The following is a 22,181-nucleotide window of genomic DNA, read 5'->3' on the forward strand; positions in this document are numbered from 1 at the left end:
AAATGGTTAGTTGGAATTTAGACCTGAACAGTATTTTATATTTCCCGATGGGCTAGGCGTCAAGCTCAAATTTCTAAAATAGGTTGGCAAATAGTAACTGATATTCTCCAGTTTCTGAAGTATTCCTAGATAGAGGAACAAATCAAAATCACTAATAGTATCACACTAGTAAATGGACGCATCTCCGTATTACTACATACCGAATGTTTATTATATTATATTGAATTCATTATATTTTGTATGCACTTCGATTAGAACTCCCAGGAAGCAACGTAGAGCGAAAAAAGTCAGATTTATAAAAGTAACTAAGTATAATTGTAGGCAGAATAACAAGTAATTATTTTGGCAATACTTATTACTTTTGAAAGTAATAAGCAATAAGCACTGCTTGTAGCCTTTTCTTTGCATATGAGATAGATCTTGCTGTGATATCTCAATGTGAAGCAGCATTACTAGTAACGATTTCTCAAACGATATTATGTGTTATTAGAAACGGTTATTTTTGTTTTCAGTTTAATACCGGAATTCATCATTCTAATTGCCGAACATTAGATGACACATCTTCGTGTAATTAGCCAGTTCCATTTGGGCAAACTAGGTTTTAATAAAACCATCCAACAAATGACGCTTTTAAAACGTACTTATTACCGTGCAAATGTATATAGCAGCCGATTGAAAAACGCCACTCAGTTTTAATGAAAACACCACGAGGTAACAAAGAGGATGAAATCCGAACTGTCACATTTTCACGATGGATGGAGACCATTAAAGTACTTCAGGGCCGTCATATGTGTCTCGACCATCCTTGAATACGCGAGCAATGGGAAAGAGAGAGGGAAGGGAAAAAAACTTGGAAGGTCACAGGTGCATGAGCCTAATGATATTCATAAAAGTAGGGCATCTAAGGTGAAGAGTAATTATAGAGGCACGGAATGGAATGAAAAACGGTCGTAAATCATGGAAGAGAAGTTTCTCAGCGCTACTTTTTTTAAACGGGACACTTGTGAATGAACGAATGAATAGGGGAATATCTCCAAGGAATCTTGAAATGTAAAATAATGTCTTTTAAATCAACCTTTTGAAATTTCACCACTCTACTAAATATATATCTTTACCTCGGAGATTTAAACATGCTAATTGCATATCCAATCAGAAAATTAGATTCTAAAAAGTGGTTTCTCGTAGTCTTGCACTAAAAAAGTTATTCCAAAGTTATCTCACCAGAGGGGTTCGAGTAATGCCGTAATAGAATGAAATGGAAAAATCTCAGGCGCTGTGGAGAATTGCGATGCAAATCTCACTTTTTTTGCAATTTCTATTTCTTCTCCACTCTCCTCCTCTCAGTTACTAGTCGCAGATGAAAAGCAAATGCAGGATTTGCATTTGCTTTTCATCTGATTCTGATTGAAACCTCTAATGCAGTGCAGTAACTGTAAATTATCTGAATAATGTGCAAGTTAGTCACTAATTAAATCTCGTGTTCTTTGAAGTATGTTTTAAACACAAAACCAAAACAGTCTTCTATAGCAGATGCTGCAAAATTTCTCTGATCATGTTTCGTATCTCCTTCATTTATCTCTTAAGCCGAACAGGCTGTTATGCCAAAAAACTTCTCTTCTTTGGTTAATTTTTCTAAGATAAATCAATTAATATTATTTATTTTTTTACTACTCTGCTCTCTGTCAGATGAGTTCTGTGGCCAACCTAGCTTCGTAGAAGTGAACAAAGCTGTCATTTGTGACCATCCACCCAACCTTCACAGTTGAAAAATCCCTCGTGTCTCATATCTTAGACTGGATTCGAACCGCTCGGCATATGTCATTTTCCTAATGCCACCGAGGCAAATTAGCATACAATACAATCGTGTATTGTATGCTAATTTGCTAAATAATTTTATCTAGTAACAGTTAAAAGAAAGCAGATCAGGTGAGCATTATATTCCATGTTATAAAGAAAAAAGAAGCGAAATTCCTCAACATTCTTCAGGCGAAATCAGATTTAAAAATATGATTTATCTTCTCAGAAGGTTATTCTCGGAAAACCTACAATGTGAACCTACTTTTACAGATATCTCATAAGAAAATTCTAATTAATGCATTTTATCTTGGATCTGTAATTATGAATTGAGAAGAATCTTACGATAATAAAGATAACAGATATTCATAGAGAAGTGCTATTTACGATTCTGAGGACGTTGCGGTTCCTTCTAAGTACATCCTGTAGCAACGACTTGAAAATTCTGGAGTCGTATCTCGTTATAAAGGAAGGAACTTTCAGGCTAATTCGCCTTCGGGTGAAGGCGAATTAGCGGGAAAGTTCATCCCTTCTGCAAAACAGACAAATCACGAACTCAAAGACCCACAGCACAGCAAAGATCGGATTGACTTCCCTATCATAACATTAATTAAGTTTATATGAAGCCGAGATTGTTTTATATGTAACAAGGTTGCCCTTCAGAATCCCATTCTGAAGGGCAACCTCGTTACTTTAACCTCTTCCCCCAAGAATACATTTATATGGATGCGTTTCCATAATACATGGGGGATCATTTCAAAATTGTTTTTGTCTTAGTTTCGCAAGATGTTCTCACTTTCACTTCCTTCTTTGCCAATCTCAATTGGTTAGTGTCAATAACACGAAGCACTCCGAAACATCTACCTAACCTTAGAAATTTGCATAATTTAAATTGCATATCTAGCCCATATGCAATATTATATTGCATATGATACACGCGAACATGATACAGGGATGTGGTGTCTAAGTAATCTCAATAAGAGCGGCAGCGTTTCTCTTTGCTTCATCTGTTGACTGGTCTTGGATGAGATTTTGATGCAAACTTGTTCTTTTACGCCTTTCTCGTGTTCCAACTATAAAATTAAAACCTTGCACGCATACACACACATACTCTCTCTCTCTCTCTCTCTCCAGTAAACATTCCACTTGACGAGCTCACCTATTAAGAACAGGGGACAGATTTGGGGGAGGAAAGGTTTCTAGTAGAGGGAACGCGTTACATGAGAAACAGCAGCTCTTTTCCAGATTTTAATGGTTCAGCGTCTGGCGTCGAGTGGCAATTTACATTACCGCTCACGAGACTCTCGGCGAACAGGGCGATTAATGGAGGTCCAAGCTGCGTTAGGGAGGTAGTAAAAGTAGCCGTCGACGCCGTCGTCGAATATGATGTAGAAAGAACGCAGTTTGGTTTTTCTCCAGGAAATGTGGAGAATGCTGGAACGTCAATTTGCATGCCTGATTTCGTGTGGTCACCTACGCCACAGCCTTTTGTTAGGCACACATAGAACTCTTTATTAGGTGCGGGAACAGCGCCATCTATTGTTGTTTTCTCCTTACAAGGAGATTTAAAATTTTAAGGCCTACGTTGTGCAGTTAATACTGAGCAGGGGTGGATTTTTTTTTTCTTTTCTTCTTTTATCCCTCGAAAGAAACCGAGTGTAGTAATGAATGGACTTTACAGTATTTCTTCCTTCTCACTTTCTTCCATCACCACCATAAACTTTTCCGTTAGTTTGCTTAAGATAGGAATGGCGAGGGATCATAAAATATGAACCGTTTACTCATGTTTACGGGCACTGCGAGTTGAGTTTTCTGGCGTACATGAGATTCTCGATAAAGTACGTTTCTGCATTTATGTGTGGGGATCGTTTTAATGAAGGCTGGTTCCTTAAGTTCACTCGCTTATTGCGATAGTTCGCTAACTCTAAAATATGTCAGATATTGCTTCTTGTCCATGAGAGGCACGTTACAAACCACAGGCCTACCAGACGCTTTCTTAATGTTCAAATATAAGATTACATCGAAGTCACGCTTCATAAGGAGAATTTCTGCACGTTATGCATACATTACAGCAAACATTTTCATAAGATATTATCCGTGCTTGTGGAATGTTGATCTGGAATCAGCTTCTCTTAGACATTCAGATCGAATTATATTTAATTATGCCAATAAATATTTTATTTATGCCAAACTGAAGCCTTTCGGCTCTGTAGTTAAGTGTTTAATTGTTAACAGATATTTTCTAGTGTTTCATGTATGTCATGTAAGGCTAGGGAACCCTAAACACAAACCTACTTACGACTATTGAGTAATACAGCACAGACACACATTCTCGTGATGATATCACTATTAAGATGGCACTATATTTCAGAAAATCTAACTTGGAAAATTCAACGTCTTAGACTTTCCTCTGGATCTGTTCACATTCTTATGTCTTATATTTAGACAGTTCTTTCTTTGTTAGACATAATGTCGGCCTGGTTGGCCGAGTGGTCAGCGTATCCGCTCTGCACCCAAAAGGTTGCAGGTTCGAATCCCGTCGTGGGCATGGATGTTTGTGTTTGTCGGTGAAAACAATAGTGGTGGTGATGAGCGGTAGATGATGGTAGTTGCGGTTCGTTGTAGTTGGTGGATTGAGTGTAGAGACAGAGCTGTAGAGTTGTTGCCCTCCCTCGATGAGTTCTTGGACTCACTGGAGGTGTTACGTAATAATAATAGCCTGCTCTGATTCAGCGTTCTGGGTCTTCTCAAAAGTGTTGGTTTGGGAAGATTGGGACTCTGTGCAGGCAAGTAAAGTTTTTTTTTTTCCACTATATTTTCCTTCAATCATTACTCACTAGCACGTGAAGTCTGACATGACTCATTGTTATGCTGAAAGAGACACGTGGATCTGTTCTATAAAACTGCCACAATGTTGGAAGAATTGCCTTATTCAGAAGAAATGCCTATTCATTGGCATTAAATCCACTAGAGATTCTCTCCCGAACACAAGAAAATCGGCGACCGTCTCTTCTTCGCCCTATCTACTTAATATGACTACTCTTTTGCAGTTTGTGCTGTTAAAAATGGAAACAAACGGTATCTCTCTTTACATAGTTGTCTACTATGAATTCCAATAAAAAATACGGTTGATGGTTTATACATCGGATTTCCTTATCATCTAGGCCATGGTTTATATAGCAAGGATAGCCTTGCCATCCTTGTGAATCTAGATGTATTAATCGATATTAATTAACATTTCGTTAAAATTAAATGTTCATTTTATTATGTATAAATAATATTTTATATGAAGTCCATAAACGCGCAGAAAGATAGCTTCCTGCGATTTTGACTTATGCGGAACTCGTAGATTTCCATCGGCTGATATTGCCTTGCCTCCCACTGCTTTTGAGTGATTCAGTTTTTACTATCACGAAAGAATACGGCATTGATATAGCATCCTGTGACAAGTTGTTTTATCATAAGTTGCTTGTTTTATACAGCCGTACAGACCGCCTATACTTATTTCAACATAGTGTATATCATTGTACTCAAAGGTGGAGAGTTCAAAGAGGTCTGTCTATCCCCCTATGAAAACACACTTCATATTTTCATATTACAGCTAAAGTATTGACCCATTTTGTTTTCGATTACTTGCTTCAAGTTGTTCAGTAAGATGTACTCGTATTTTAGCGACAAACATATTAGCTAAACTTTCTTTACATATATATTTGAGAATCCACCCAAGAAAGACTGCAGTACATTGTCATTTATTAACGTGGATATGATAAAGTTTAGATGAATTAGAAGCCTTGTTCTAAACATTCACAGGACTTCTATGAAGGGATTCGAACCCAAATCCTGGGGACTGGACACTTGGCCTCTAAGGCCGGAGTGATATATTAGATTATACGGAACAAATGCCCACTGCAAAACGAAAGACAATTTGACCAGCACAAAAATAAAAATCCTGTAGAACATTCAATCGGGATTTGACTGTATTGGAGGTCATGATACCCATTGCAAATAATAATTCTTTACAAACACCGACGCAGTGGTTTCCAAAAACTTTACGCAGCGACACCTCTTCATCTTAGGAATGTTTTTCTTCACCTTTATCAGCATAATTCTTACATTTCTTTTTGTTCGGTAAATGATCTTCATACATAATTGTCATAATTATTATTAATAGAAACATTTATTAATGCATCCATCTAAAATGAATTCATTCATATTAGATGGATGCAAGTAATCACATTTGCCACTTATTTCATTTAAAATATATTAATATATTGGAATACTTTATTTTTTAGCTTATAATTCATAGACAGTTGTTGAGCTTTAAAACTAGAACAGTAAATAGTTTTATCAAAATTACGCTTAAAATAGGAAAATGCGAATTCTTTATTTTATTTGTGTATAAAACTTTACATTTGTTGAAGCAGTTAAAATTCATTATGTTTTATTGTACACTAAATTTAATTGAAATATATTTAAAATAATTTTTTTAAAAAATTTAGTTATGAAATATAGTTTTCTTCCTTTCACGGTATTGCCTACTGCCTGCCCCGGGTCCACACCATTTCTTTAATGGTATTCCTGTTTCTTTATCCTTTGGGTTTATATTTTAAGATTATTTTTGGTAGCCTATTCGGTGGCGTTCTGTTCACATGTCAGATTTATTTGTCAAGATGTGTCCTTCTGTAGTTCTTGTAATATTTCAGCGTTTCTTTTCATTTTTTTTTTAAAAATCTGGTTTAGTGCATCCTGCTGTTCGTCTTAAAAATATTCGCTTCTGCTGTTTATTCTTCGTTGGTCTATTTTTATTATTTATTTCTTTCCATCGTCCATGTTTCACTTTTATATAACACAGTGACTTTAGCTAAAACATTTAATATTCTTAATTGTGCATTTTTTGTACAAAATTTGATTTAAAATATCATAATCATACTTATAATTTTGACGAATTCATTATTTTCATGTTTTGATCAATGTTGATTATAGTAGCCAAGATAATTAAAATTTTTAACTTGTTCAATTGTTTTGTTATTCAGTACCATTTTGCTTCTTATTGATTCGCTTCCTATAAATGTCGTAAATTTTGTTTTCTCAGAAGATATTTTTCATTCCATGTTTGGTAACAATCTTGTTAAGGATGTAGAGCTACTCATAGTTCATCTTCTTATTAGCAAATAAGATTTGATCATCTCCTCGTACATATAATAACATATTCAGCCGGTAATTTGATTCTAACTGTATTCCTGCATATTCGCACATTGCCATTCTTTTCTCATTAATATATTAAAAAGAACTGGAGATGAGCTACATCCCTGCCTCCATATATTTTTATTCATTATGTAGATATGTCATTGTTTGTTACTGTTATAGCATAATTTTCGTATATATATTACCAGTTGCTTTTATTAACTGTGGATATAATTCGAGGATATTAATTTGATGAAGTCGAATTTTCGTCAAGTTTTTTGTTTTAGTTCACAATAGTTTTCATTTTAGTTCACTATTTTAGTTGAGTGCCGTGTGTTTTAACTGTCTCTACCATGTTTCTTAATAGTGTTGTGCATTTTTAATAGTGTAAACAACTTGGCATTAGTAATATTTTATTAATTATTCATAGTAGTTATAAAATTGATATATTTCCAACAAAGTGTTAAAAAATTTGTAGCCCCCCTCTTTTTTTTTGTGAAAACAGGCGACGTGGTCTGTTCCTCATTGCAAAATTTTATTTAATAGATTCAACAGTGGCTTATGTGTTTCCAAGTTAGCATATTTAAACTTCTATATTTATACAGTTTACATATTTAAATGGTTCCATAAAATATAGTTAATTTTTAATTTAATAAATAAAAATGAAGACCTAATTTTACGTTTCCTCTATTTACGAGGATTCAAATTAACGAACATTTCAAAATCAGAATCATAAACAACAGAACAAAGGAAAACGCAAAAACAAAAGCATAAACTCAGCAAGTCGGCAGCGGCGTCTTTTGTTTTATATGTACGGCATTGTAGGTAGAGATTACAAAACAATTTATTTACGTTTTGGTCCATCGTGAAATATTGTAAGGACTGATAAAAAAAAGTGAAAGTTTTAGTAATATTAGTGTTTAATCATTAATTTAAAAATCTCATCTAAACGTAGATCCAATTTGACATCTTCCTCAGAAAAAACTGGAAATGATTCGGTGAGCCTCATTCTAATGTGTGTGTTAAGATAATTAAAGATAATGCCTTCTACAGTTTCAACAATAGTAACTAATGCAGATATGATCGACGTTCACATGCAGGAATTGTTAATGCAAAAGTGTCAAGAGTATGCATGTCATATTCAAGGAGCGAAGTAATGGGAGGAAAAATTCGTTCTGTGGATTGACGATGTGAATCAAAACAAGTAACTCAAGCAGTAATCACGGACAAGTACTTGTTTAATGAAACAAATTAATTCCTCCAGTTTTCTTACTGAGGAAATCTTTCTCATTTAAATGCATTGTAATTTTACTTCAATTTACGAATGGTTAACTTCATGAACAGTGGCTGGGAACCTAACCGGTTGGTAAAATGAGGCCTTCCTATAACTACTATTATATAAAGTATATATTTAAAATATTATGTTTAAAAATGTAAATTTTAAACGAAACTCTTGTAGTTTCTATATATATAGAAACTAATATATATATATATATATATTCCGCTTTGAAATAATGTTGGATTCAATATCCACTTAATCTGTATCATTACTTTTAAACATATATTTAAATTTAATAAAAGTATATACATATGCTACATTAGATAAATTGCTACAAAACAACCGCTGGTACGCGAATGGTGTACTTGCGGTGTTTGGATGGTCTACAGCGCTTGTTTCGTAAAACAGATGGTCGTACATATGCATTGCTAGCGGAAAAAGTCGAAAATGAAAACGATTCCATACTTGAATGTCAGATGTCACTGTCAATAAAGTTCCAGTAGGCTATACCGTCGCGCGCACACACACTTTATATATATATATACACACACAAATGTACATTTGCACATTTGTATATATATATACTCTTTACAAATGTACCTGCTCAAGAAGTTCTCAATCTTCTCAAGAACAAATTATCAAAAAAACTCTTTGCTCTTCTCTCCCATTGCATAAAGTCAGGATACTTCAAATATGATAATAAGATCTACTTACAAAACTCAGGTCTGGCTATGGGCAGCCCACTCTCTCCGATTCTCGCGGATATATTTCTCAACGATTTTGAAGAAAAAGCTATTAATTCCTTTCACTTTAAACCAAAAGTCTGGTACCGCTATATTGATGATATTTTCCTCATCTGGGAAGATGGTGTCAATAACCTCTATTTATTTTTAGACCACCTAAACAAGTGCCATGAAAAAAAAATCTCTTTCACCTTCGAAGTGGAATCAGATGGCTGCCTTCTCTTTTTCGACCTCAAACTTACCAGATGTGCTGAGAGCATTAAATTCTCAATTTTTAGAAAGCCTACTCATACTGATAGATACCTTCATGCTTCCATCACTATCCCCCACAAAATGTGGTATTATTTACACCTTAGCTCACCGAGCCAAATCATTACTTACAGAAGAAACAGAAATTAAAAATGAACTCATTTTTCTTAAAAAAAACTTTCATTAACAATGGTTTCTCTCCAAAGAAAATTGACAAATTTCTTTTCCCCAGGACTCAACTACTTCTGAAGATCCCTCTTCCTCAAGACCCGTCATCTCCTTGCCTTACATCAGCTCTCTCTCCAAAACTGGCCAAGATTCTCAAGAAATTTAACTTCAAAACTTGCTTCACTACACTTCCAAAACTTCGTTCATTACTTAGCAAACATAAACATCTTCCTACTCAGTTTCCAGGAGTGTACAAGATTGGGCAGACTGCCAAATCCATCCTTCTACGTTTGGATGAACACCGTAGAGATATCTTCTATAACAGGACTAGAGCTAGCGCTCTCTCTAGCCACGTTCTCTTTTCAGCTAACTCAGACGAAGGCCGCCAACACATTGTAAACTGGACTCAAATTTCTAACATCCATGTGTGCTACGATGAACTCGAAAGAAAGATTGTCGAATCCAGGGAAATTTCTCTGGATTCCTCTCATATCAACAACAGATTGAGTTACAATCTCTCTGATGCACACGTTGCTTCTGTTCAGTACTGGCGCACTCGCGATAGCGCGTAGTATACGTTTGTTTGAAACTCATACTCGCATTTGTTTTTCAAACACGCTACTGTCTTTTTATACTTGCTCTGTTATTACAATTTTAAGTCTCTGTCATTTTTTTATATATTTCTTTGATTGTGATACCTGAGGATGTTGATCTATTCAACGAAACTAGTAGTATCTTTTTATCTCTTGGTAACAGTCATTAAAACTTTTTCATATATATATATATATATATATATATATAAATAAAGGGAGCAGTTTAATCTCTACAGGTAGTCAGAGGTAGCTGGCCGAATGATATCACTAACTCTTCAGGGTATCCGGTGAAGAGACGGGAGACAATAAAGCCATCTTGTTGTCCATAACAATATATTATTGTCTGAAATAGTAGGGTTCTAGGTCAAATTCTTGAGTTTCTGGGAGAAAAAGCCGCTTAGGACTTTCCTCGAGTAGCCTAGTGCTATGGGTACAAACGCCACTTCCATAGGGATACATCCTCGCACGTGCTATCTTTTGAAACACTGATTTCAAAGACTTTTTTTACATATTTTAGTAGAGTACCAAGTTAGCTATCTCTCTCTCTCTCTCTCTCTCTCTCTCATAGTATGCCAACTCATTTCTGAATTTAGAAGGATTTAATATTTCCCCCCCATTCAATTAATAATTTAAATGAATTATTAATTCAATTAATTTGGCAAGTAATTGATAATCAGAGCTGGCATGCTATCCACTCGGCCAACCAAACGGTCAAATATTGATGTATTCACACTGAATAAATCAATATAAATTTAAATTATAGAAATCTGCACACATATTGAAGATATGATAAAACGTTAAAACATGAAAGATAAAATTCTTTTAACCTGGGATTGTCTTCTTTGTAATAATCTTAAGTGCGGAATAACTGAATAGCTAAAAGACAGTTTTGCCGATTGTTGTTTTCAAGCTTTTGAAATGAACCGGTCGCACGGATGTAGATCAAGTCGGAAATGACGCATAATTTAACTATAATAGAGCAGCACTTTACCGGAGGAACAAAAAAAAAAACAACATTTCTACGTTATTCAAAGTCTCTCAAAACATTCCATAGCAGTGACATCATAAAGAGAGAGAGAGAGACTACAAGCAACAGCACCAAGTTCTTAAAGCGAAAAACCGATTCCTTGAGACACTTTCAAGATAGATGAGAGCCGAAATATTTCTTTTGTAACCTGCGTGATAAATCAACTTGCCTGGTATATCGTGAAACAGTGACACTTATGAAAAACATTGAATATCAGAGGACATCACGAAACTAAGAGCGAACGGCACTATACAAAGAGGCAGAGAAGTTTTACAAGCAAAGAGAAACTTAACTAAAGAACAAATTTAAGCATTTAAAAAAATATTCTAGAGATGCCACTTTTCAGTTTCTTCAGATATTTGCTATTAAGGGAATTTATTTTTATGACAATGAACCTTCCATGGAACGAAGAATAACCTCGTCGTGTGCAATATAAAAATCACAATGGAGTGGAAAGACTACTTGGGCTCTCTTTCAAATAAAATCTCTCTCTCTATCGCGACATCGATTTCACTTTAAGCTTTGCATATAAAGTTTCATCGGAAGTATTCGTAATAGTTTAAATAACAGACCAAGGGGCTGAAAACTGACGCTGTTTACTCACATGTTCACTATTGTTCTGCTGTTCCGAGTTTCGTCAATCAAACAGTGCGGAGAACAATAAACCGCAAATGGATAAAACTACACACATAAGAGAACTTGAATAAGTGACTAGTAAGTGAAGCGTTATTGATTTAACAGCTACGTAATCCAATCAATGCCAAGAACATGGATAAGCATTTCAGACATTTGGCAGCCGGAATATACACACAAAGAAGGGGAACATAAACAACAACTACAATCTTATTTCATGTCTTGATCGCACTCCGATGACAAAGAAAAGGATAAGCCTTCTTTCTCAGGAAGGATCTAATGCTTCTTCCGCGTTTTAGTCATTTCTCTTGTTTCTAGAGATGGTTTGCCGGAGGTAGTTTATGCAGCTTGTCCGGGAATAGGAGAAGTCGTCTTTTGTGTGTGTGTGTGTGTGTGTGTGTGTGTGTGTGTGTGTGTGTGTGTGTGTGTGTGTGTGTTCTGTTAGTATTTTGTTTGTTCATAATTGTTCTTTTTTTTTCCTGATCCTTTTGCAACTTTCTTTTTGCAAAAACAAATATGAAAGAGAGAAGACATCTGGATTTCTGATAAATAAAAATGATAAGTGATAAAAATTTAGTGAACCTATACTATTTCATGCTGCCTTCAATTCGACGTTTGTAGCTTTGTTCAGTGTTCATGTCCTTCTACCAGGAACTCTTCTTCAGTTTGAAAAATTCCGATTGAGTAATTTTTATATCGTGTCACAGCAATGCATCCCACAGCATTAACATGGGAGTGTCACATGCTGTTTTGGAATGGTTTTTCTGAGGTCTTCTATTTTTTCACTTGTTAAATGCGCCATCGATTTACAGAAGACGCGGGGGGTGGATTTTCGTAGAAAATTTTCAATGTGAAATTCTACACACTGTGTGCAGACATCTTATAGTTAAAGAATTATAGCTAAAATCTCTGTAGTGCCGTCTCATGCCGTATGCTACTTGTCTCACTTCAGAATACAAGAAGCGTGAGATTATCCCGTTATCTTTTATGGTTACATGCATGCGTATTATTTTCTAAATATTAATCTCAATGATATTCTTTAGAAAAGAAACTTGGCTTGATTTAAGCTTCGGTGGCGAATGTGGTATTTCAATTTTAATTATTATTATGATTTATTTTCCCAAAAATGAGCAACATACTTAAATTTAATTTTTTGTTTTATATTTAAATATAATTATATAGTTACATTTTTATACAGCTAATTTTACACATAATGAAGCTAAATAAAACACGTGTGTGTGTACACACACACACGTTCAGTCGTAATACACTTTTCACCTATGCCACAAAGATAATCTTTGGTGGTGGTGGGGAGGAATGATGTAATTATCTCATCGAAGCGATCCAGTTCAAATGATTCCATTCTTAATTCTTTTAGATCTAACAATCTTTTTCTTCCAATAATTTTTTTTCCCTCCGGGAGTTTAGTTCAAAGAAACCATAAAATCTCTTATCTAGTAAAGTTGTTTTATGTTGCTATGGTTCCGCTCCTATTGGTTTTGAAATTATCAAGGTTTAATCAATCTTTGTACGTCACGCATGTGCTGAATGACAAGACTTTCATATCGTATCATTGATTTTTTTTTCCGCGCAGAAAACTATTGTAATCTTGCTGTACGCGGTGTCAGGAAAGGAATGTCTATCGAACGATTTCGTGCATCACCGTGTAAAGTGTCACTTTGAATTATCTTAAATACTAACGCATCGCATCCAAACTTCAGTTCTGTTTACGTCGACAGCTAGATAGTCGATAGTGATCTGTCACCAGTCGATTTACGTCCATTTTAATGTATATATTTTGCTTTCTTTTCTTTAGTAAATATCCTTTAGTTACTTTCATCGTATTTATTGCAAAAGGTTCTGTCATATCTTATATTAAAACAAGGAAGAAAGGAATCTCCCCCCCCCCCCCACCACTCCCCGCCCGAAAATAGCTGACAGGCGATTGACAACTCGGATTCCAGACCGCATTTCATACAAAACACTGATTAACTGAAATATTTTCTGCTACCAAGTCAGAGATAATAGGAAGATTAGGAACTAGTTCAACCTACGTATGCTTATTGCTCTAATCCGAGACAGCGAAGAACACTCAACAAGGCTCCCTCTCTACTTAGAGATGAAAAAACTCTCAGTGCCAGAACTTTTTCGTTCTGGTCTTCCATGTTCCCATTATATAATACTGTGAAATTTGAGGGCATGACTGCTACAAGTGTACCAGTATTAGAAGTATCAATGAAGCATAAAAATGAAGAATTATCATCTTTCGTTTATTGTAAATGAGAGTTTAATTGTAATATTCATTCTGACGCGTTGCATTTCAATTTATATGCTTCTAAGCTATAAAAATAGTGAAATTGTCTGGGGTATTTATTAAATGCATGTAGTATTTCAATTCGGTTTATATTGGCGCGTTTTGGTGTTAAAATTAACAAAATGACAATAAACCAGGTGATGATGATTGCTGTCATTATAACAAGAATGGGACTAGAACGAAGATGCGTCATTTTTTCGGACAATTTCGATCCCTGTGTTTTGTTAACATTTTATTTCTCAGTTCTAGATTTAGAGGGAGGAATACGTTTACTCCTTAGGACCTACAGTACCATTACATGTAAATCCTAGTGTGGTTTTTTTATGATTAATTTAGTTAAATGAATTTCTGATTTTCTACAGCACAAAATATTTCTCAACCTAAGTGCACTTATGGGGCATCCATTTCTTATCCGGCAGTCTACGCTTCCAATTACAACACCTAACGACACAACCAATTTATTTTCAGTTGTCATACGAGAACCAAGAAGGAGGACACGCCTTCAGATATTTGAGTTATATTCATAAAACTCAAGTAATTTCGAGCTGAGAACCCTGGCATGTATTTTTGCTTTATCATGGGAATAACAAGCCAGCAGAACTTTTAATACCTTACTGAAGTATATTTATTCCTTCCTAAAGTAAGTAGTTTAGGACATCCTTCGTAGTTAGAAGTGAACTCGGCGTACTGCTATGTGACCCCAAAGTCAACTTTTCCACTACATTATAACGCACTAGCTTCTCGCCACCTCTTTCTCTTTCCTGCATATTTTCCAGATGCGCCCTAACTTTTCCAGTGTCACTCAGAGTGAAGTGTGGTGTAAACTTTCTGCGCGTGCTTCCACTCACTTAACTTTACGGCATCGGACCAATGAAAGCTTGGACAGTCTTTCGAAATTAGGGAACTGAGTGCTGCACAGTATGGGCCAAAGAAAATTCCTTTAAACTCACAACTCTGGCTCGAGCGGTTAATTACATCTTGTATTCCATGCGAACAGCTCGTGACATCACACTGCATGTGCCCCGCGAACGTAGAATGATTAGCATTCATCTTGGTTTATTGGAGCAGAACTCCGTCCGGTCATATGTATGAGTCGATCGATTTCAAAGGCATAGGTTAAAAGACACTTCGAAAGAAACATTTGAAGTTTCGAGATATTGAAGACGACGAAATTAAATTTCTATTATGAATGAAAGAAGGAAAGAGCAGGGGAGGAAAGAGAGGGGGAGCTTGAACACTTCTGACATTAGAAATATTTATAGCAAACGTTTACACTCTTTCAATTCTGGCTGTCACTTTGATTCGCAAGTTATGAACACACAATCCAAGGAGACTTCGTCTTTGGGGATCTTAATAATTCTGCAAACAATTCATTCCAGGAGTGCGAAAGATTTTCATTTGATTCAAAATTACTCTGCAGCAAGACTGTTTTGTGCTCAATGAATTATCAGCTTTGAACGGAATCTTTAAGAATAAGAAAGAGCAAACATTTGTGCTTCATTCTTTAAGGGTTTCCTTTCATGTTTCAGGAAGACACACTTCTAATTACTTTTGTCTGAGAGTGAAAGAGGACGCTCACAGAAAGAAACACAGGAACTGCAACAAATAAATTAAACTGAATAAAAAAATACAATGCATCCAAGCAAGTCGAGTCTCGCCTACACGATTACGCTTTAGTCAAACAAAAATTAAATTTTCTTCTTTTAATATGATTTTAACCATTTGGATGATTATCAGCCGAGTTTCGCAAAATTTGTATCGTGTTTTCTCATTTTTTATTTATTTATTTTTTGAGATACCATTCAAATGTCAAACTCATTTCTGAGATCAGTAAAAGCACAGGTGATTCGTTTAACCTTTTTAGATTGGTTCCAATTTTTTCCGTGGAAATACTCCACGAAAACCATAGAGCACACTAGATTATACAGCATAAAGCTGGAAAAAAAATTTTTTTTTTATTTCCCTTAATGAATTACTACATGGCATAAAAATGTGGATCGACTATACAAGAGAAACGTTTTGTGCCCTTCATGCAGGCATTCTCGATTTAATGTCAGGATTTAGGTTCCAATCAGAAAGATATTTAAGGTATTTTTCGTACCTCCTTCCATTCGATATTGTGGTTGAGTCATTGACTCACTCGGTCACATGAAATGGGGCGAGGTTTTACTCCGAAGAAATGTATTCCAAATTCAGATTATTGATCGCATAGTAACAATCAATTACTTAGGTTATTTCAAAATTACATTATATATATATATATATATATATATATATATATATATATATATATATATATTAATACTCGAATATTTGTGTGCGCGCGCGCTTGTATGAAAATATTTCTCATTATTCCGGAGAGCTAAAGGATTCTTAATTTCCCAAATCTTTCTCATTTCCAAAATTAGTTCAGACTATGCATCGAAAGAGGGACTCATAAACAGAAGAATGCAAGAATCGAGGAAATCTAGAGAAGAATGCAACAGTCAAAGTACTTCTCGCAAAGGTTGAAATATAAGAAAAACTTCAATAGACGGGGGGACATTCAAGTAAAACTACACATACAGAACGATGCAAAAATAATCGGGAAAATTAACATTAATCACAGAAATACTTTTGCTGTTTCTATAATTAATTTATTTCGAAAATTCCAGAATGAAATGATAACACAATAGATTATATTTCTATCCAGAGAAAAAATACGCGACAAACTTCTTCCTATATTCGTTATCTCGTAAAACATAAGTGAGAAGAATAAAACGTGCAGATAACTAAAACGCAGTCTCACAGTGATAACGACGTGAATGGCTTAATGGCTGTGACAAATGACTTTATTATCGTTATTTCAGGGGGAAAAAGAGCGAGAATCACACCTTGCTTCCCTAATTTTTTTTTTTTTTTTTTAGAAATTAGATTCTCATTACTGTCTGGAATTCTGTCTCTGCTTGCTAGCTAACCGTGCTTCAACTGGTCACTTTTATTCTTCCTGAACACTTCTCCACCTTTCATCTCTAGAAAAATACACCGCGGTTAATTCTACTTGAGTTGCGCTAAAGAACTCTTTTGCACAATTCAGAAAGCACGAGTTAAAAGACAGAATAGTTTTCTTTTTCAAGAACGAAAAATAAGCTATCACTGCTGAGTTGGCGAATAGTGATAAGATCACGAAGGATGCTTCAAAAATTCTACAGATGAACGATCTGCGTACATCTTTCTACTGAAGAGCAACTCCTCTTTTTTCTTTCTGTCGTGTTCAGTAGGTTTGCGGATTGTTATCATGATCTGCTATAACGCTCGAAAAGAGGATGGCTCGTATCCAAAAACCCACACAATTTTGTGTCTACAGTACAGAACGATGAACTGAAAGAAATCAATAGGAGAAATGCTAGAGGTACTCCGGATTACAGAAATCTCCTATCAGTAGTAACGTTTAATGTCGGACATAATTGGCTGCCAGAGAGACGAATGATGCTATAGTGAAACCGCACAGTTACTAAACCAAACTCGATAATATTGGCGTATAATGGCGCTGGATTGGCAATACGGGACAGTGAAGACATGTTGGATGGAATGAGAGAGAGACCACTGAACGACGGCTCTCTCTCAAAAATGGCAGCAGTGCTCGTGAAGTATTGGAAAAGGTAAACTGGAGGAAAAAAACTACAGATATACTAAAGATAAAAATGAGCTAACGATAAATGCTCGTAGAGGCGAGAAGGTGTACATGGTTATAAAGAGAATAGAAACATCGAAACCTGGAGAGGGAAGATAACAGAAAAGTGTTACAGTTAACTGGGGATCTAATTAGGGGTAAATAAAAGATGAGGAAACAAGTTTATAGGGCATGAATGATAGATCGTTAGTTTTAATCGGTGACATTTAAGAAAAAATATCATGAACTAAGAAATTTAATTATATTTTACCAACGTGTAATTTCAAATTAATTAGAATAATTTATGGGAAGTGCACCGCTCAGATATTTTAATGCCTACGTAAATATCTAACACATCAGACTAAAAAAAAAAACCCGATGAGGTTGGCTTTACGAGCGAATTATGTGCAGCGAGTAAAGATACTACATGATTACGAGTCATGCATATTTCGACTTGCAATAGAAATATCTAAATGATTATACCGCTGGTAACCAGCGACGAAAAAAAAAAAAAGCATATTTTAGTTTTATAGGTGGGTCCTAACAGAACTAGGAATTAACATTTATATTTTCTAAAGAGATAATCAAGTAGTTTCACTAACAAAGAGATTTTTTGCGATAAAAGAGTTTAAAGACGATTGGAAAGATGGCAAAGGTTTTGTGGTTCGTAGAACAATCCAGCGAAACAATAAAAATGTTGAGAGAAGAAGAAATGTGATTTATTAGGGAAGGTCAACTAGATACGCGACAATGAACAAACTTTTTGCAATGATGGGATAATAAGAATTTCTCAAGTGCCCAAAAAAGATCTTTCTTATCCTCATTCTGACACTGATGCAGAATTTGAAGGCAATTACAGAAGGAAAGGTCAAGAAGGTATATACTGTGCGTGTGTATGAATAGATAGACACTCTATCGAATAAATATTGTTGAGGATAGTTACTTATTAGTTGCAGAATTAAGTTCCGTTTATAATGAGTGTAACAATTTTAATTTCTTATGAATTTCCGATGCAGGATGTCGTTCAATACCAACCAGTGGAATACAAACCTTTAGGCAGATGTATGCAAACGTCTGGTGGTCAGTATCGTCTGTAGTGTTGATCACAATGGGAAAAACAAAGGAACTTTCTCATTCAATGAAGGGCTGTTGTGGGCGCCCGTCTGGCTAGAGCCACGATTTTGTGGCTCTAGTTTGTAGATAATTCAATGGTCGGTATGCGTATGTCATTATTGCCTCTAGAACTGAATGGGAACTTTTCATGAATGGAAAATGGAGAAATTAGTCTCAGGTTTTTTTTTTTTTTTTCCAGTTTTCATATAGCATATCAACACACTTTTTTTTCCTTAAAATTCATCATCAAGAGGTTTTTCTCATTATATGCGTTCATGTACGTAAACGCCGCTTGAAATTTATTTTCTTTCCTATAAACATCTGTAGTTTTCAGGATAAAGTATTTAGAACGACAAACATATTCCAATAAACGAATTAAATGAATAATAATTGAACCGTTATAACGATGCTTAATGTATAAATTAATATTTTCCTTTCGTTTTCGCCACGACGAAACTGTGCATTTTCTGAATGTGTGCCCAGCATTAAAAGATGCGCGCTAATAATATTACAAAGTAGGCTTCATCAAGCCTTCGAAACATCAATTACTGAAGCTGGAAATGGCGCTTTTTCCGACTTCCATTGCTCTTTTACTCTTGAATATATTAAACCCTTTAGTTTAATTACATTACAATAGGTATCTCAGCATTATTAATTTGTGCCATAAGTGACTAAAACCCATAAGTGTATATTTTAATTTACTCCGCGAGAGGAAAAATATTAAGCAGTAACACGGAAATGCTTGGACATTTTGATATCGAATTAACATGGGAGAGGAAAAAAAAACAAACTACATTTCCGATTCCATGCCGAAGAACAATAGACACAACGATTAAGATCTAAATAATTAAAGTGTTAAACTCTCCCGAGCACGTAAACTGTGTTCCCAGACAACATAAAGTGGGATTCAGATCGTTAATTACATTCTCTGTCACAGACGTACATCAAGAATCTCAGCAGGATTTCGAAAAACAAACTTTGTGCTTCTAGAAGGGAAAAAAATGTCAGCACAAGAAAAAAGAATAGTTTCTAGAATGTTCCAGTGTTTCTTTTTTTTACTGTTGCTGTAAGCTGTGTCATTACCGGACGTGCTAAGAAGGAAAAGAAAAGATGTCTCGTTAAATCTCAACAAATCGAGATGACAAAGAAGTGATCAAGCGCTTCATCTGCGTCAACTCAGAAGGAAAATATCAATTGTCACAGCGCCACAAATAACAAAAGAAAACAATCTTGTTCCATAACCCGGATGATCTAACAGGGATTAGCAAAAAAAAAAGGAAAACAACGACGAAAAAAAAGTCATTTTCAGGTTTAGTTATAAGAGAAATTAATATTCTTTAAACTTTGAGAATACTCAGAGCGAAGGGAGCCCTCAAGAAACGCTTGGATTTTTCCTTTAATGCCAAGCAATGGACCACCGTGGCTTAAAAGAGCAATGACGCAGTTTAATTGCGACACTAACACTGCTGCATGTGAAATAATCTGCTGAAAACGAGAATTAGGTAAAAAATACAAAAATTTGGTGCACTCTCCCGTTTTTATCTGCATAACCTTTCGAATTTCTTTGAATTGGACACATCGTACTGAAAACAGGAAGAAGCCAAAATGTCTGGGGAATGGGAGGAGGAAGGAATGTACTGACATTTGATTGAGTCACAAAGGCTTTGCAACCGAGGTGAAAGAAATACACACCAGGGGGCTCCATGAAACGATGTCAAGAAGAAATCTCCGGCATCCACTCTTCAAAAACATTTAAGCCCAATTCAGTGCTGCCACTCGAATAATGCAGTTTTTCAAGGATCTAAGACAGAAATTTATGTAGAAGCTGCGTAATGGGCGAGAACTTTTAACGGTATATTGTGGATAGTCCAGTGACATCCTCCCAGTTGCATTTTGGATGTCATCGGTCAGCATCTTTCAAGGCATTTTTTTTCTCTTTTTTTTACGAATTTTCCTTTACTTATATTGCATGTACCAAATGGTATTTCAGGTTTTTTTATTTTTTTTTATTTCACGTTCTTTTAGCTGTATTGATAACTAAAACGATACTCCCAATTCACGGTTATGGCATTTTTTTAAATTTTTTTTTATCTTCATTACTGGGAGGGAAAATGTGTGGTGGTATTGCAAAATACATTTTTGTATTCATATATAACAGACATTTAGTTTAATAAGTGGTACGCTCGTCGATATCTCAATGAAATCAAGCAACTTTGAGGGAAAATTTAGGAAGTTATTATTACAGGGAGAATTCTTCTCTTTTCAAGAGTGTAAATTATTATTCTTTCTCTCCATCCTTCAGCTCCCGTAACTCAGTCGGTATAGGCAAGGCTCTTTGGCTTGAAAGACCTGGAATTGAATCCCGTCCACGACACAAAGCACGCTTACCAGGCCTTAAACGGAAGGTGAGTTAGCGAGTCTCATACGGAGATGGCAGGATTTTTCGTCCCGCAACCAGGGACAAAAGAATACTTATAAGCATAGCGCTTTCATCCTCGAATTGTGGTTACGAAATCCAAGAATACTTGGAAGGTTGCGGGCGCTTAATTGCCTGTTCGAACGACTGATGATAACGGTCTGTTCTTCCGTATTTCCGTACCCATTATTTCAATAAACGTTCGGTTTTCCTGTAAGGTACAGGAAGGATAATACCTCTAGAGTGCTTTATCCCATTTCCTCCAAATCCATCCTATGTGGTGTGTGTGTGTGTGCGCGCGCGCTTCCAATTTTCAAATTATGAAAGGAAGGCACGACTCGAAACCACATTACTTGCTATTTCACCTAAGTGAGGTTCATTCGATTAATCGCCTGCGATCAGGCTGAACCGCATAATATTACATTAACTTAGATGTGATACATTTAATCTCTCTCTCTCTCTCTCTCATTCATGGACATGTAAATTTTACACTCTCACCATTTTGTCGAGACTGATGTGTCTTAATTAAAATTAGTACCAGAATTTGAAAAAGCGGAAATAATTTTCGATAACTATATCTTCCTCCTTTTTTTTTCCAAAAGAAAATTTTTAAAAATTAAGAAAATTTGAACTTTACGAGACTTTTTGGCCCAACGGATAGCGTCTCTTGTTCCCGCCCTACAGATCGCCGGTCTAAATTCCACTAAGGAATGGATATTTTGTGAATATATTCAGAAGGTAAATTGTTGTCACCTCTCGGTGTGAGGACTGTGTTGTTTTGAACACCCTAAATGGCTTAAATATTTCCATGTTTGATCTCAAGGGCAGGGCTTCCAAGACTAACTCTTGAAGTTAGCGTATTTGCTACAAATAAAACCTAACTTGCCTTATATATTCTCTCTCTCTCTCTCACATATAAACAACTTGCACCAAAGCTAGACTAGCATTATTCTGACTTTTAAGTTCTTGTATGTATTTATCGACAGTGAGTGGGTTACAGGCTATTCAGTAATTCA

The 22,181-nt window shown here is 35.5% G+C and overlaps 1 protein-coding gene across 2 annotated transcripts in view; it reads right to left on the minus strand.

The window, feature by feature from the left end:
- The window catches only part of LOC150108836 (putative receptor-type tyrosine-protein phosphatase mosPTP-1), a 902,991-nt gene that overhangs the window by 470,502 nt on the left and 410,308 nt on the right, over positions 1-22,181 (minus strand). The gene's annotated exons all lie outside the window — the stretch shown is intronic.

Source organism: Typopeltis vanoorti, chromosome 2 (genome assembly GCF_054136105.1).
Source record: "Typopeltis vanoorti isolate ZY-2024b chromosome 2, IOZ_Tvanoo_1.0, whole genome shotgun sequence".
Lineage (NCBI taxonomy): Eukaryota > Metazoa > Arthropoda > Arachnida > Uropygi > Thelyphonidae > Typopeltis > Typopeltis vanoorti.